The sequence below is a fragment of the Lissotriton helveticus genome, chromosome 9 (genome assembly GCF_964261635.1).
Source record: "Lissotriton helveticus chromosome 9, aLisHel1.1, whole genome shotgun sequence".
NCBI classification, from domain to species: Eukaryota; Metazoa; Chordata; class Amphibia; order Caudata; family Salamandridae; genus Lissotriton; species Lissotriton helveticus.
In genome coordinates, this window is record NC_136070.1 from 490,806,972 (window position 1) to 490,824,903 (window position 17,932).

The 17,932-nt window shown below is 40.0% G+C and overlaps 1 protein-coding gene across 1 annotated transcript in view; it reads left to right on the top strand.

The window, feature by feature from the left end:
* Positions 1–17,932, top strand: part of KCNH5 (potassium voltage-gated channel subfamily H member 5) — an 875,857-nt gene that overhangs the window by 426,696 nt on the left and 431,229 nt on the right. The window lies entirely within an intron of this gene.

A 17,932-nucleotide genomic window follows, 5' to 3' on the forward strand; every position in this document is an offset into this window, starting at 1 on the left:
CCTAGTCAAGAGATCTGGATCCATCGTTCTTTAGCTCACCATGCCACCCCAGTTTAGATCAAGCCATATGCAAATCAGTATTGACCCTGCTACTCATGGGAACAGTCTAGCCCTTACTGCCAGGCCAGGTCCTCCTCGGACAAGAAACAAGCATCCTGGGACCGTTTTCTTTTGGGATATCATCCCTTATCAGCCAGGCTAGCTTGAATCCAGTGGCACATTGACCCCAGGACCCATGTCTGGGCATACCCGGTGCACTTAGGTTGAGGCAGCAAAAGGCATACAAATGATGGATAGAAAGTGTAACAAATAAAATATCCCCCCCCCCCAGATGTCTAGGTTAAAGCCATTGTTCTTTTCTCACCATGCCACTCCCAGTTTAGACCCAGCCATGTTGTCTGAGCAAATTTTTTAAATTGCAGTGAAACGTTTTTTTTAGTTTTTGCTACAGGTAGCTCCACCTATCAGGAGACCTCTTCTCATCAGTTCTTTAAAGTACAATAAGAAGTACAGGGAGAGAGATGGGCTGCAGGTCAGCCCCCTTCAGCCATTGGTTTTCCTGTGTTTTTCATAGTTTGTCCTTGCCTGAATGGGCTGTCAATCAATAAGATGTCTTAAGTGTGACTGGTATTCCCAGAAGTGGATCCCTGGCCACTGTTCTAGTAAATCAAGCAATACCGCAATGATAATGCCTAACTAGGCCGAAACAGACCCAGGGATGATTGAATTCCTATCTGGTGATGACCTAGTCTGGTAGTTCAGGCTCGAATCTTTATATTAGATGAGGACCAAGACTTATTTGCACCCACGTGGTGTCTGACAAAGGTTCCGAGATTATTTTAGGCATTCCCTACATCATTTGTCAATAAACAACCACGGTAAAGTACTGATCAGACAAAACAAATGTAAAAAAAAACAACTATCTACCCTTAAAAAATTGCAGGTGTATGAACAATATGATTACATTTTAGGATATACACAGTTACTTAACATTGTCACTTATGGTGACACATGCAACAGTAACTAATCCCCAGTGTATTGACCTCAGACCTCAGATATGGTATAAATTAAATCACAAATTGAATTGGTGACATCACATCACCTCAACATTTACAGAATCAAATACATTGCTATGGACATGCATTTTTTATTTGGGTGTGTTTTTCATTCACTAACAGCATTTGACCTTGCGGACATGATACACATGTTTGTTTGTATGGTGATTATGCCATCCTATGCCACTAAATGTCCCTTATGTCACTTGTGATAGTGGTGTTCCTCTTCTGTTCTAATTTGAAGTGTGATTTCATGCTTGTTTCAATTGTAGTGATATTTTGTGTGCTATCCTGGATAATTCACTGTTGCTAATATTAGGGCTCCAGGTATATTTGCTTATAGTGAATGGAAGCTAATCTCTGCATTACATCCATCTAAATACAACTAAGGTGCAAAGCCATTTTCATAAAACAAAATAGTACACTGTGGACAAAATCCTTTGCCTAGTTTGTAAGCATTGTTATGAAGAAAAAGTGGGTACCCCCTCCTGGAAGGGAAGTATCATAATTCCATTGTTCAAGAAAGGAGACTGTGATCTTTCTCAAAACTATTGTCAGATTGCGCTTCTTGATGCGGTGGGTAAAGTCTTTACTAAATGTCTTTTGACCCAAATTAGCAATTAGGCAGATGCATTAAAATGTTACCATTGGAGCAAACTGGATTTAGGATGAAACATGGAACAATTGATAATTTGACCACCCTCCAGGTAATAAATGAAAAATATGTTAAAATTAGAGGAGGAACAGCTTTTATTGACATATCCACAGCTTTTGACACAGTAGATCATCCTTTGTTGTGGAGTAAGCTTTTAAACATGGGTATGCTGGCCACCGTTTTGGAGCTAGTTTGTGTCCTCCATACCGATACCTGGTGTAGAGTCTCAATGGGAGGGGATAGAGGTCTTCCTAAAGCTATCCTCACCGCAAATAGATTGAAACAAGGATGCTTATCGCCCCTCCTGCTTTTTTCTTCATACATCTCAGATCGCCCTCATTATCTGGCCCAAAGTGAGGATCTCGCCCCAGCTATTGGGGGAAAATCAATTGTGTGTCTACTTAATGCAGATGACATATTAATCTTGTATTTAACCCCTAGGGGATTAAATAGTCATCTGCAGGTGCTCCATAAATTCGCTGAGGCTCACCCCCTAAAGTTCAACATATGAAAAGAAAAATGATCTGCATGCATGGAAGAAAGAAGCTGAAGTATGGAATTTTGTATGGTCTTTAGGCGGACAAAAATTGGAACTTGTAAAATTGTATACCTTCTTAGGAAAAATATTGTGTGGCAACCTAAATGATAAAGCCCATACCGAAAATAATATCTCTAAAGCCACCACTCAGGGAAAAAGCTTGGGTTCCCTTTATAGGTCTACCGGGAAACCACATTTTGCACTTTTGTTGGAGGTCTTTGGTGAAAAAATCCCTGCCTTCTTGCTGCATGGTATAGAATTGATCGAAGTGGGGAAATGGGGCTTTTTAATTGCAATGGAAGGCTGAATTTTAGGAAATGTATCCTCAGTTAATACATCATGTTCCACAGCTGCCCTCAGGTTAGAATTTGGATTGAGAAGTACCTGGGCACAGGGTCTCGCGGGGGTAGTGCATTGGGTCTTAGGCTTGACAAAGAGTGATTATGGCACACTAAGGTTTTTGCTTCATAAAGAAAGTGTAGAATGTCTAAATGAACAGTCATTAATATTTAGAAATGTTATGAATGCAATTGATTTGCTGCAACAAGACCATTCCTTGCTCTTTACTTTATCGCCATATCAATGAAGGGCCATCCTAAAACAGGCACTTTGGAAACAAGTTTTTTTATGGATAGGAAAGCTTGCATTTTACAGATGGTTAACTCTCCGGCTATTGACTCCTGCTTGATAAATAAAGTACAGGCCTATATTTCTTGGAACCTGCCTCACAGAGTGCACTGTTTGTGGGTCCTATTGAGGCAGGATATGCTCCCTTTAAATCCTTTATTGGCAAAATGGTATGGTTCATTACCGATCTGTAATTTGTGCAATAATGGCCTACTAGATGTTAATCATGTATTATTTATCTGCCCAGCTTTGCTATTGTGTCGACGAAAATGGATGAGACCAATATGTCTACTTCTATCTATGCTTTCAGCTTCAGCAATAGCTCTCTTTATGATCCACCAAATGAAACCTTCTGTCATAGAATCCTTAACTTTTGTATGTGTTTTTTAAACTTATATTAAGGTACATTAGTTATGTAGGGAGTAGCTGCTAACACTTGCTCTCTGTGGGCGATTTTACTCTTTATCTTGGGATGGTATTTTAAGTGTCTATATATTATCCTATGTAATTTACCTACAACATTTTGCACTAATGGCACAAAGGGCACTTTAATCACTTTGCACAGTACGTTATATTGCTATGTTTTTAATTTGAAGACTCTTTTAACATTGGATTCCGCTTAGAAGTCCCTGATCTCTTGTTGGGTAGCAATATCTTTCTGTGTTCATTTTATCATCAAAATAGAAACTTTCTTATTGTGTTAGTGGTTTCTTAGTTTACGTAAACCTCCTCGGAGTTCCGTAATCATAAATAAAAATAAACTTGAAACAAGTAGGTCTTTAGCTATCATCTTATGTAATGTCGAGTTATAGCACCCAGTATATACTTTGAACCAAAGTACCTCAGTTCCTCTCACCCAGATAATGGAATCTTTTTTTTTGAAGATTTTGCACATTATAGTGAAGGCTGCTAATTGTTGCTTTGTCACTGGATACTCTGGACACATTCAGATATTATGGCCTCTAAGACTGTTGGGTCTTCGACAGTGAAATGCATCTGTTTCAGAGATTGTTTAGTGTATATGGAAGCAGTCTGGCATACTAGCAACATTTGAACAATATATTCTGGTAAATAAGTATTAACACCAGCATCTATGTGCACTGTCTACCGAAGATGTTTGTCTATCAGAACACCAGTGGTAGCTGGAGCCTGGGTACCTTAGAGTGCTGGCCCACCAACACAAGCAGGAATATGGAGGGAAGTTTCTCATTGTTGCTTCAAATGGCAACAAAGCAATAATGCAAAAAACATCAGTTTTCGTGGCCTGAGTGCTGACCAGTGTAGGCTCCTCTGCAATGGCGGAGGAGCGTCAACCCACTACCTGATGCAGAGCCAGCAAACCAAAAATAAACCGATGCTCTAGCATCATTTTATTTTTTGTTTGCCAGACTGGTCATGGGGGAGCGGGACATGGGCAGTTGGAGGAGGAGTGTATGTGTTCTCCCTTAGTACTCATGTGTGTTTTTACCGGCCCTCTCCGGCTGACCAAAACACACATGCGCATTTAGGTTTCTCCAGCCGGGCTGCATTCATCAGCCAGACTGTAGAAACCCCCACATACTCCCTTGTCCAAGCAGGGTGTCTTTTCTGCCCAATCAGACCAATCCCTGTGTCGCTCTGTAGCACGAGGATTGGTTAGGACTCTGTCCCAGGGAATCCTGGGACCCAGGAAGAGGCCAGCAGGAGCGACATGATGTGGGAGGCGGCCGGCGGCATCAGGTGCATTTCAAAAATTATTTTCACCCATTCCGTGTCCTCCCCTTCCCCGCACTCACTCTCCCACCCCGCTTTCTCCCCGCCTCACCACCCTTTGTTAGTGGCAGCCACCACTGGTGCTGACAGTGCAAAATGTGTGTATTTAAATACACACATTCGGCATTGGTCAAGAAAGTGAGCACTGGAGTCCATGGACTGTTAATGTCCAATTGGAACTTTTCTTTTCATGTCCTTTACGTATTCACAATCCATAGACACATTGCACATGCGCAAAGCAGAGCTGCACTTCTAAAAATAGGAGCCTGCTGGGGAGGATGCATTTTTAGCAAAGTTGCGCCATGCCCTATAAGAAGCCAGCATAGAACAAGGCTGAAGAATCGTCACTCACTTCCACCTACCTCCCCTTTGCCACCCTGTAGTCCTATCCTGGCTTATATATTGGATTGTCAAGCAAGAAGGGAGCCCACGTGGATTAGCAGCAAAGTCGTCCCGAAGAGGCTGTGTAGCACAAACAGGCCAGGCATTACAAAGCAATCAGATAAACTCTTGAAGCCTGTCTATGACTGCAATTAACACCTGTAAACTCACCACTGGGAATGGAGTACCTTACCCCTGACAATCCATCGTGGCTATTAAAAGGCAAACTACCGAGTCAGGGGACACAGTTTCCATGAAGTCACACATATACCAGTTTTCAGCAGGATCACAGTACATCATAAATGAAATAACATTTCAGACTATTTGTTCCATGCCTATGTGACGCAGCACCGGTTTTAGTTCCATTCTGGGACTTGCAGTTATACTTTCCATATTTCTGAAAATACATATTTTGAATGTTATTGATGAGTCAGCTAGTGCCGCTATTTTCAGTGCAGCTAATCCTGACTCCAAGCCCAGTGACCCAAAATCTGTGACTGAAGCACGGATTCGCTGGCCTGGAGTTTGGAGTGGCTGTCATGGGAATCTGGAGTAACTGTGATGGGAGTTTTCTGAACCCCTTTCAGATGGCCACATGGCAAGCAAGAGTGATGTCCTTGGTCTGCTACTATGTTTCTGAAGCCACTGTACTAAGTACCACCCCATTAGCACTTGAGTCTTCATGGTAGCGCAGGTCGAGCAGTCAAAGGTCCTTCGAAGGTAGGATGTGTAAGGCATACACAGGCAGGAGATTCAAAATGCACATAGTAACCACGATAACAGGGTGTCCAGTCAAATGCTGGCTTTTGTAATAAAAGTTGTATTTAATTCAAACACACAAAACATAAAAATCATGCACTAAATGATATCCACAGTCTCTTAAGGTCGGCACGCTAGTGTCACCCTGAGCAGTATCCCTCAGTCACTCTTTCCTTTCTAGTGAGGCTGAATATTCCCCATTTAACAATGGAGGAGACTTTTAGATATGTCCCATGCAAATCATCACATGATAAAGTCTGAGTTTGACCTTAAGAGTCACCTTCAGCAGCGCTACATGCTTAATTCTTTTAAGTCCCAGGGAGGCCTGGCTGCTTAGAACGGTCTTACCTGACCTGACGCCAGCCTGTAAATACAGGAGGACCAGGGTGTGTTGTCACTCGCTCTGCCCCTCAACACTTCAGTTCCGTGACCTTTTGCGGCTTTTACTAATGAAAAATCAGGGCGGCCACAGTCTCCAAATGGGCCCGTGCCAGATGTCTTCTCTGTGGTTCCGTTGGTTGTGGGTAAATGTTAGCATTCATAAACGAAAACTCCTTCTCCTGATTTTGACAACAAGACTTATAATGCTATCCTGCCATAGGCAGAGATTGCACAAGTCGGGAAATCAGTCTAGGCGTGGGTTACCAAATTTACAACTTAATCAATTGCACATCAGTATTGACATGAACAAATATTGCAAACACAAATTTAAAAATTTCATTCATTTATTAAAAAAATAATTTGTATGTTAAAAACACTGATACATTATATCATATGTATTCTGCAGACAATTCTATGCACATTACTCTAAAATGTTGTTCAACTCTATTTAAAAAACGCTACTAGGCGTTGTTGCATAAATCTCAATATACATCATATTTCTCAAACATACAGAGCTAACTATCCCATTCCATCACTGTACAACTTGTTTATCACACATAAAGAACAAACTGTCGACGCGGCGTTTCTGTGCCTCACACAATCTTGCACCTTCTTCAGGACTTGTTCAATAACATGGTATCTACAAAAAATATTTCACAATATATTCCAATTAGGTCCAATATTAGATCTGACAATTGCACATTGATTCATTTACATTCTACCTCTAATGCCCTACTATTTGGTAACCCCGCCTCAATGTGATCTGTATCTCGTCTTTGAGTTTCACGTTTTACTAAGATTCCCCATTTCTTAGTCTTCATGAAAAACAAGACTACCTGGCATATATATACCATTAATGCCAAGATAACGTGTCCTCAAATTACTTCATGGGACATAGTTGTTAACAACTTTAGTTGAGGGTACTCTAATCTTTGTCCTATCTTAATCATCAAAGTACCAACCCTAGAAAACTATATATTCTTACCCAGGTATATATTTCCTTCCTGGCACTCCCTTGTCACTTTTTGGAGTGGGTTGTCTTCAGCTATTAGCTATCAAACAGTATTGATGATGTGTCATCTTGTTTATTCTAGGAGAAAAACACACGTGGGTCTTGTTTTTAATACCCTAGGTCGTTGACATATTTCCTCAGTCATTTATCTGTGGTGTGCTACTGTTATTACCTTTAAAGTAGCTATTTTTAATACACATCCAGGTTGATTAAAAAAGAGGGACCAACTTCAATCCTGTTGAGACATAAAAATCTATGTTTAATTTAAGAATTTTTATTTATATGGTTTCCCTCCACTCAATGTCAGTTCTTTCTTGCCACATCTTTTAACTCGGGGCCTTACCGGTCCTATCTCTTGATATCTTGTGATGATAGGAAGACGCCTACTGTTCACTGCTTTTCTCACACAGTTAAATCTACAAAATAATTTGTAGTTTAAGATACTATACATTTTAATTTTAAGTTTTTTTCCCTTTTTTTTATGAGTCAATTTACTCTGTCTAGGTGATCTTACCTTTGGTTAGTGCAAGAACCTGCTTTTAAACTTGAATTCCACCTTCTTATTTCTTTTAAATATGGAAACAAGGGCCACTATATTGCAGTTTTTATGGATTACCTGCCAACTGTGGAAAGACATAAAACAATGTCTGAAATGCTGTTAGTGCAGTGTCCTATGCCTAACACCACCCTTTCTCCACTTAATCTAACTCCCCCCAACTTACTTGTTTAAAGTAGCTGAACTGCACGGCGTCTTCCTGCTTCACGTGTCTTCTGAGAGTGATTTCTTCTCTCAGTATGCCTGTTTAAATACACTCCCTAATTGGATAATTACTTTCATCTGGTCGCTTTTTACGGTCCGCCCACTGTATGCCGGGTTTTTGTGATCCCTAGCACGGCCGCCATCTTGTAGCGTGTTTAATTTTCAATTGGAATACAGCTCGATCACTTTTTATATTTAAGTCCTCCTATATCGCACTGTTATTATGTGCGTATCTGTCAGCATTCTAATTATTATTATTAATGTTAAGTTGTTAATTCATTAACGGGGTATAAGAGCACCCGTTGTCGATTACTCAAGTAATCCCTATTTTACGTGTTTAAAATACGGGCGACTTTTTTCTTTTCATAAGAAACTCTTTCTTTGCATATTTAACTCGTTCTGCATCATTGAGTTAGTCCTCAATATATCCAGCGTATACCGGTAGAGTATGCAGGTCGGCCTTTTTCAAGTTCTAAAACGGCCGCTATCTTTGAATGGTTAATGACAGTTCTATTCTCTTCAGTATATATCTAGATGTGTACAACTATCTCATTGCATACACTGTTGATTATCTTAAAAGGATAAATATTTCCCCATTAATACCTAGCCTCTCATAGACAATCGGCAGGGTTCAATTTTGAACTTTATTATTACACCGCTTTTTCTCATTTTTTATTTTTATATACGAGGTATTTTGACGTACATCGGTTTGCTCTCTCAAATTTTAGATCTGGTTTTGTTCGCAGCCCGTGTTCTGCCATGCAATCAGTCCCCTTACTTCTACAGTATCAGGGTAACAATTTTAAATGAAATATCAAGGTAACCATGTTTAACGAAAAAGAGGGAGGAATTTTCACACAGTTCGCATATATCTCTTGATCTAATGTTACAGTCACTCTGTGCTTATTTCCTGTTCATGTTGACTTATAATATTCTCTCCCATTCCTCTTTGTTATTAAGACCTGTTTTATATGTATTGAACCGCGACATATAATATTGTTCTCTCCTTTTCCGTTTTTTGGTTAAATCTCCTCCCCTCTTGTTTAGACTTACAACCTCCAGAACACACCATCTCAGGTCTTCAACCTGATGGCCTTTTTCCATCCAATGCATAACTAACGGGGCTGTTGCTTTCTTTGTGCGGATCGCTGACTTGTGTTCATTTAACCTAACTCTTATTTCTCGCTGTGTTTCCCCTATGTATGCCATTTCGCACAGGCATTTAATCATATAAATGACATTTTGGGTTCTGCAATTAAATAGTGCTTTATGGGTGTGGGTTATGACCCCATGTGTTACACTAGGACCTGTTATTATTAGAACACAGTTTTTGCAGCTCCCACAGGCAAAATTGCCTGTTGGCGTCGTGCCATCTATGGTCCTGATTAAGTTCCTGTTGTTGTTATTTGGATAGGTGTGAACTAGGCAGTTTCTCACTGTTCTGTTCCTTCGGAATGCAAAGATCGGTTTAGGGAACGGGACTTCACCTGGATCATTAAGCAGTTTCCAATTGCTGTTAATGCAGTTTTTTAATTTGTTTGAAATGCATGAAAAGTTGGTAACGAAAACAATGACCAGGGGATAAGGGGGGTAGTATTGTAATACTAGATACCGAGGACTACGAGAGGAGAATCAGCCTCCTTCTCTCCAATCCACATCATTATGTAAAATCAAACATACAAGAGTGGCAAGATCTAGGGAAACGCATTAAGAATCTACTCCTCCTGGCAAAAGAGGATGGAGTTATCAATCATGAAGAATATAATTTTCTGTACAACGATACGCCAACCATTCCGGCAATCTACGGTTTGCCGAAGGTCCACAAGAGCATCGACGATCCACCAATGCGGCCGATAGTTTCCAGCATTAATTCCCTAACGGAACCTTTTAGCAAATATGTGGACAGATTTATCCAACAGCTAGTCACAGAACAACCAGCATATATCAAAGACACCACAGATATGATCAGTAAGGTGGAAAATGTTGAATTCAATCCAGACACTCAATGGTTGGTAACGCTTGACATAGAAGCGCTTTATACCAACATTCCCCAAAATGACACCATAAACATGATCAAAAAGATGCTGCAAAAGGAGGATGAGGAACTTTCAGAACACTCAATATTCATTATTGAATGTGTAGAGTTGATTCTTAAAAACAACATCTTTTTATTCAAAGAAGACATGTACAAGCAGACAAAAGGGACCAGCATGGGGGCTACCTGTGCCCCAAGTCTGGCATGTCTATACGTGGCAGATTTTGAAAATAGACATATATTCAATTCCTTAGCGCCCTTTTATGAAAATATTTCTAAATGGTCACGCTTTATAGACGACATATTCATCATTTGGGAAGGAAATGAAGGGGACCTGTTAGAGTTTATTACATGGCTGAACTTAGGAGATGAGAACTTGAGATTTACCTCCACATATAGCAATGAGGCATGTGACTTCAAAATAAAAAATGTGGAAGGCAGCCTAATGGTGGAGCTATTCACGAAACCATCAGATCGCAATACCATGCTGCACTTTACAAGCCACCATCCAGCTGCCCAAAAAAACAACATACCATTTGGTCAGTTTTTAAGAGTGCGGCGAAACTGCACAACAAAAAAGGAATATGACAAACATGCAAAGACACTAACAAAACAATTCTTAGAGAGAGGGTACCCTAAGTCCATGGTGAGAAAAGCATACAAACGTGCCAAATATTATAATAGAGACAGCCTGTTTGAACCTAAAATCAAACAAGAGAATCAGGTCAAACCCATTGTTTTCGTTACCAACTTTTCATGCATATCAAACAAATTAAAAAACTGCATTAACAGCAATTGGAAACTGCTTAATGATCCAGGTGAAGTCCCATTGCCTAAACCGATCTTTGCGTTCCAAAGGAACAGAACAGTGAGAAACTGCCTAGTTCAAACCTATCCAAATAATAACAACAGGAACTTAATCAGGACCATAGAGGGCACGACACTAACAGGCAATTTTGCCTGTGGGAGCTAAAAAACTGCGCTCTAATAATAACAGGTCCTAGTGTAACACATGGGGTCATAACCCACACCCATAAAGCACTATTTAATTGCAGAACCCAAAATGTCATTTATATGATTAAATGCCCGTGCGAAATGGCATACATAGGGGAAACACAGCGAGAAATAAGAGTTAGGTTAAATGAACACAAGTCAGCAATCCGCACAAAGAAAGCAACAGCCCCGTTAGTTATGCATTGGATGGAAAAAGGCCATCAGGTTGAAGACCTGAGATGGTGTGTTCTGGAGGTTGTAAGTCTAAACAAGAGGGGAGGAGATTTAACCAAAAAACGGAAAAGGAGAGAACAATATTATATGTCGCGGTTCAGTACATATAAAACAGGTCTTAATAACAAAGAGGAATGGGAGAGAATATTATAAGTCAACATGAACAGGAAATAAGCACAGAGTGACTGTAACATTAGATCAAGAGATATATGCGAACTGTGTGAAAATTCCTCCCTCTTTTTCGTTTAACATGGTTACCCTGATATTTCGTTTAAAATTGTTACCCTGATACTGTAGAAGTAAGGGGACTGATTGCATGGCAGAACACGGGCCGCGAACAAAACCAGATCTAAAATTTGAGAGAGCAAACCGATGTATGTCAAAATACCTCGTATATAAAAATAAAAAATGAGAAAAAGCGGTGTAATAAGAAAGTTCAAAATTGAACCCTGCTGATTGTCTATGAGAGGCTAGGTATTAATGGGGAAATATTTATCCTTTTAAGATAATGGACAGTGTATGCAATGAGATAGTTGTACGCATCTAGATATATACTGAAGAGAATAGAACTGTCATTTACCATTCAAAGATGGCGGCCGTTTTAGAACTTGAAAAAGGCCGACCTGCATACTCTACCGGTATACACTTGATATATTGAGGACTAACTCAATGATGCAGAAAGAGTTTCTTATAAAAAGAAAAAAGTCGCCCGTATTTTAAACACGTAAAATAGGGATTACTTGAGTAATCGACAACGGGTGCTCTTATACCCCGTTAATGAATTAACAACTTAACATTAATAATAATAATTAGAATGCCGACAGATACGCACATAATAACAGTGCGATATAGGAGGATTTAAATATAAAAAGTGATCGAGCGGTATTCCAATTGAAAATTAAACACGCTACAAGATGGCGGCCGTGCTAGGGATCACAAACACCCGGCATACAGTGGGCGGCCCATACAAAGCGACCAGATGAAAGTAATTATCCAATTAGGGAGTGCATTTAAACAGGCATACTGAGAGAAGAAATCACTCTCAGAAGACACGTGAAGCAGGAAGACGCCGTGCAGTTCAGCTACTTTAAACAAGTAAGTTTGAGGGAGTTAGATTAAGTGGAGAAAGGGTGGTGTTAGGCATAGGACACTGCACTAACAGCATTTCAGACATTGTTTTATGTCTTTCCACAGTTGGCAGGTAATCCATAAAAACTGCAATATAGTGGCCCTTGTTTCCATATTTAAAAGAAATAAGAAGGTGGAATTCAAGTTTAAAAGCAGGTTCTTGCACTAACCAAAGGTAAGATCACCTAGACAGAGTAAATTGACTCATAAAAAAAGGGGAAAAAACTTAAAATTAAAATGTATACTATCTTAAACTACAAATTATTTTGTAGATTTAACTGTGTGAGAAGAGCAGTGAACAGTACGCTCCCAGAGGCGTCTTCCTATCATCACAAGATATCAAGAGGTAGGAGCGGTAAGGCCCCGATTTAAAAGATGTGGCAAGAAAAAACTGACATTGAGTGGAGGGAAACCATATAAATAAAAATTCTTAAATTAAACATAGATTTTTATGTCTCAACAGGATTGAAGTTGGTCCCTCTTTTTTAATCAACCTGGATGTGTATTAAACATAGCTACTTTAAAGGTAATAACAGTAGCACACCACAGATAAATTACTGAGGAAATATGTCAATGACCTAGGGTATTAAAAACAAGACCCACGTGTGTTTTTCTCCTAGAATAAACAAGATGACACATCATCAATACTGTTTGATAGCATAATAGCTGAAGACAGCCCACTCCAAAAAGTGACAAGGGAGTGCCAGGAGGGAAATATATACCTGGGTAAGAATACATAGTTTTCTAGGGTTGGTACTTTGATGATTAAGATAGGATAAAGATTAGAGTACCATCAACTAAAGTTGTTAACAACTATGTCCCATGAAGTAATTTGAGGACACGTTATCTTGGCAATAATGGTATATATATGCCAGGTAGTCTTGTTTTTCACGAAGACTAAGAAATGGGGAATCTTAGTAAAACGTGAGACTCAAAGACGAGATACAGATCACATTGAGGCGGGGTTACCAAATAGTAGGGCATTAGAGGTAGAATGTAAATGAATCAATGTGCAATTGTCAGATCTAATATTGGACCTAATTGGAATATATTGTGACATGTTTTTTGTAGATACCATGTTAATGAACAAGTCCTGAAGAAGGTGCAAGATTGTGTGAGGCACCGAAACGCCGCGTCAACAGTTTGTTCTTTTTGTGTAATAAACAAGTTGTACAGTGATGGAATGAGATAGTTAGCTCTGTATGTTTGAGAAATATGATGTATATTGAGATTTATGCAACAACGCCTAGTAGCGTTTTTTAAATAGAGTTGAAAAACATTTTAGAGTAATGTGCATAGAATTGTCTGCAGAATACATATGATATAATGTATTAGTGTTTTTAACATACAATTTATTTTTTAATAAACAAATGACATTTTTAACTTTGTGTGTGCAATATTTGTTGATGTCAATACTGATCTGCAATTGATTAAGTTGTAAATTTGGTAACCCACGCCTAGACTGATTTCCCGACTTGTGCAATCTCTGCCTATGGCAGGATAGCATTATAAGTCTTGTTGTCAAAATCAGGAGAAGGAGTTTTTGTTTATGATTGTTGACCCAATCCTTTTCCTGACAAAAGGGTAGCTCCCTCCTCATTTATTGGTAAATGTTAGCATGCCAATAGTCTTCTAGGGCAGGTACCTTGTGGCTGATCCCCCTCCTTGGATCCTTTTGACATGGCATTCCAGGGTGATAGTTCTGAATTGACGGTGCCCCTCACCTAGTGTACAGGATTTCCAACTCTTGCAATTATCCAGACTAGACCAGGCATCTCATAATTTGCTCACTGGGATCCACTCAACAAGATCCATGCTGGGCCTCACTTTCTCCAGGTTCTCTCCTCCTCCTCACAGAGACCATGGCTCTTGGCAGGCAGAAGGCAGGTGCTCCAGACTCAAATGAAGTTGTCTTGATTTCCTGGATGGTGGCCCCACACCCAATAGGGAAACTAACAGACCTTTGTTCCTTGCCTGGTTACAGCAACTGGAACTCTTGGTGATCTTCTTTCCACTCTGGTGATCAGCGATGTTGAACCACTAATGCGACTCACGCTTCTAACTTTATAGTCTATATCCAGACCAGGATGTAATTTGTGTTGCTGGTGTTAACTTCATTGAAGAACCCGCTTCTCTGTCATGTGTTTTGTGAAAGGGACAGTCTTCCAAAGCAGAAGCATCTTCAAATCCGACTGACCCACCAAACAGGCCAAGGGAGTAATCAGGGAACATATCTGGCTGCCAGTTTTCCCTGAAATATACCTCACAAAGGTTCATAGGCCTACGACCTTTCTTCTATTGTGATTCACTGGTCCTACAATGCCAGTCAAATCAAATCAAAAACAGCTTTATTCGATTTTATATCGCAAAATCATAAAAGCAGTGTTAAAAGACATTTTGTTTTTTTTTAAACAAGTTCCATTTCCCACAAGAGAAAATATGTTAAAAAAGTACAATCCATTTAAAAAACAAAAGTAAATGTAAAAATTCCATATATATATATATATATACAAGAAAAGTACAAGAACGCTGGATGTTCCCAGGAACTTCATATAGTGTGCCGGAACCTTATGACAGTCTTTAAGAAAGACGAGGTGGCTGCAATGATATTTTCATTTTATAGCATTAGTATTCTTAAAAAAGCTATTATAAATGCCAGCCCCGTATGTCCCAGTTGAGAGACATTTAGATATATGAATGGCCAGCAACTCCTGAATGGGTTTTCCACCTAGTTTTTTTGAAAAGTTAGTAACAGCTCCTATTGCTTTCGAGAAGGTCAGCTTTCTGCTGTTCATGGCTACTTTCCATGAGCCCTTCCTGTCAAAGGTTATACCTAGATAAGAGAATTTGTCGGTGCTCGCAATTGTTTTATTTTCAATAAAAATGTTGCATGTCTTCCTTAATCTTGTTCCGCAGCTCATGGTAAATGTCTTAGCGACATTTACCTTTAGGCCCCGCTCTGTCATATAAGCAACAAAATTAGAGACCAACCTTTGCAAGCCCAGCTGTGTCCGCAACATTATGACAGCGTCATCCGTGTATAACAAAATAGGAACAGGGGTATCCCTGATGGTTGGATAATCATGATTGAACTCGCTCATATACTGTCCCACGCTATTTATATAGAGGGAGAAAAGCAGTGGGCCATGAATGCACCCCTGCCTCAACCCTCTTTTTATGGGGAACTTAGCTGAGCAATCTCCCTGTTTCCCATACCGTACCCTCGCACCTGCCCCCTATATAATTCCTTTATGAACAGCATCCAACTCTAGATCTTTAAGAGTGTCCCACAGCATGACGTGTTTGACACAATCAAAGGTGGAACTTAAATCCACAAAGGTTCGAAAAAGTTTGCCCTTCTTCCCTTTTGTATATTTGTCAATAATCAGGGACAAATTAAGCCCCTGTTCAATGGTGCCTAAATGGTGCCTGGTCGAAAACCATATTGAAAAGTTGATAAAACACCTGTCTCTTTGACCCATATCTCGAGCTTGTTTAAAATAACCCTTCCCGCTATTTTCATAAAGGCATCCAATAATGATATCGGGCGATAACACTTAGGTTCATTTCTGTTCCCTTTCTTGAATATGGGCATCACTATGGCATCCGCCCAGGTCGGAAAAAACCTGTGACGGATACAACTAATTAATACATTAGTTAAAAGAGGAGCCCATAACCCTATATTAGACTTATAGGCATCCACCGGGATCCCATCTGGACCTGGCGCTTTCCTTCAGGCACTTTCATTGATTGCTTTAGTGACTTCCTCAAGGGTAATCTTAATCTCCAGGGGAAATGGTCCTTGATCAATATTATTGTTTGCGCTCAATACGGGTGTCTCTATCCCATTATCGTCTGTAGTCTCATCTATATAGAGCCCTGGAAAAAGTCTACCCACATGTTACCGGTAATAGCCATGTCTATAAAATCTGTCTCTCTATTGTTAAAAAAGGGGCATTAACCACTCTCCTGAAGCCAGTGTTATCTTTGTTTATGCAGGCCTCGTGCAGGGCATCCCATGCTTCCCTTTTTAATATTGCCCTGCGAGTTTTCTACGCCAAATGGTACTGAGATCTTGCCTGCCTTACTTTTTCCCTACACCTTGGTTCTTCGTGCAGAGCCTTTTTTAAATGAGTATGGGCCTTCGTGCATTCTTTGTCAAACCAACCCTGTGAGGGTTGCTGGCCTCGACGTTTTTGTCTTGTTTATCGCTTCCTAGCCTCAGCTGTAATTTTGAGGAAGGCGTTAAATATTTCTTTATCCTCCCTATCCTGTGAGAGGCATATCACTATTTCCTCTGAGGTATTATTGATCAAGCCTAGAAGGAATACCCCGGGATCGACTTTTGCCCAATTAAGCGTATACCCATTTGTGCTGGCGAGATGTATATCAGTATGGTATAGCCGATTCCTGTCAAGTTTTTACTCCAGCCCTCTTAGGGAGAGTTCTAGGCAAATAGGGTAATGATCACTCATTAAAATGTCAAGGGTCTTACAGGAGGTTACATTTGGGGACTATCTATTCGAAATTAGGACAAAATCAATGATCAAATTACATCCCCTTCCATTAAAAGTTGATGTAAAAGGGATGGGGGTGAGCTCAGTTCATTCGCATAGCCAAGATCAAATTGGAAGACTGTCATTCAACAGACCCCCCCAAGGGTGTATGTGAGAAGTGTGTGGGTGTGTCTTCTTTATCATAGCCCAGCCCACAAATGCCTTGTTCGCTGAATTGACACAAAGAGCAGTTGAAATCTCCCACCCAGATAATAAGCGCATCTCCCATCAGTTTTTCAACAAGATTTTTTTTAATATACCTGGGTTAGTTAGACCATTCATTGTCTGGGCTTTGGGTATATTGTTATATAGATTTATCAAAACTACATCCCTTTTCCCGCCTACGTTCATGGTCAATATCTGATAGTAATCACTAGCTTCTTTAATATGGGCGTGAGAGACCCCAGCCGAATTGGAAACATAGGTGCATAAGCCTCCTTTGTTACGGCCATAATTACTGGTGCATGCTGCGGTGTTAAATGTTTGATAGCCGATTATGTGCATCTCCTCTATTGCCCATGTTTCCTGGAGGCAAACTATGGTATAATCATTAATATGAGTTAGCCACTGGGGGTCTTTCACTTTTGCAGCTAAACCAGTGATATTCCATGTTAGGATTTTCCAGTTTTTAGAATTATCACTTCTCCTTTATCTATCCCTTGGGTGTCTAATATAGTATGCTCAGTTTGATTATTTTTACTTGGACTTGGACTGTTTGCGGAAACTATACTTCTGACCTCCCCCACCCTGTAAGTATCTTTGGGCAAGGGTTGCTCTAGTGCCTTTCTAGATTGGATGTTAGGTTCTAGACCCTTATTTACTACGTTTCTTCCCCTTATCAGAGTTGTACTCATTTTGCTTTGATCAACCTCCCTTCCTGTCACTGCAATGGGTCAATCTAATTCGTCCAGACCCGTCAATGGTTCGAAGCGATTATACAGTGGAATATTCTCGCCTCCTAGGTATCCCATATGGGGATCTCTTGTAGATTTTCTAGCAACAGAGCCTGCAACAGGATATTTCCCATTGGGCCTAAATGTGCCCACGTTTGGTTGATAAAAGGCTC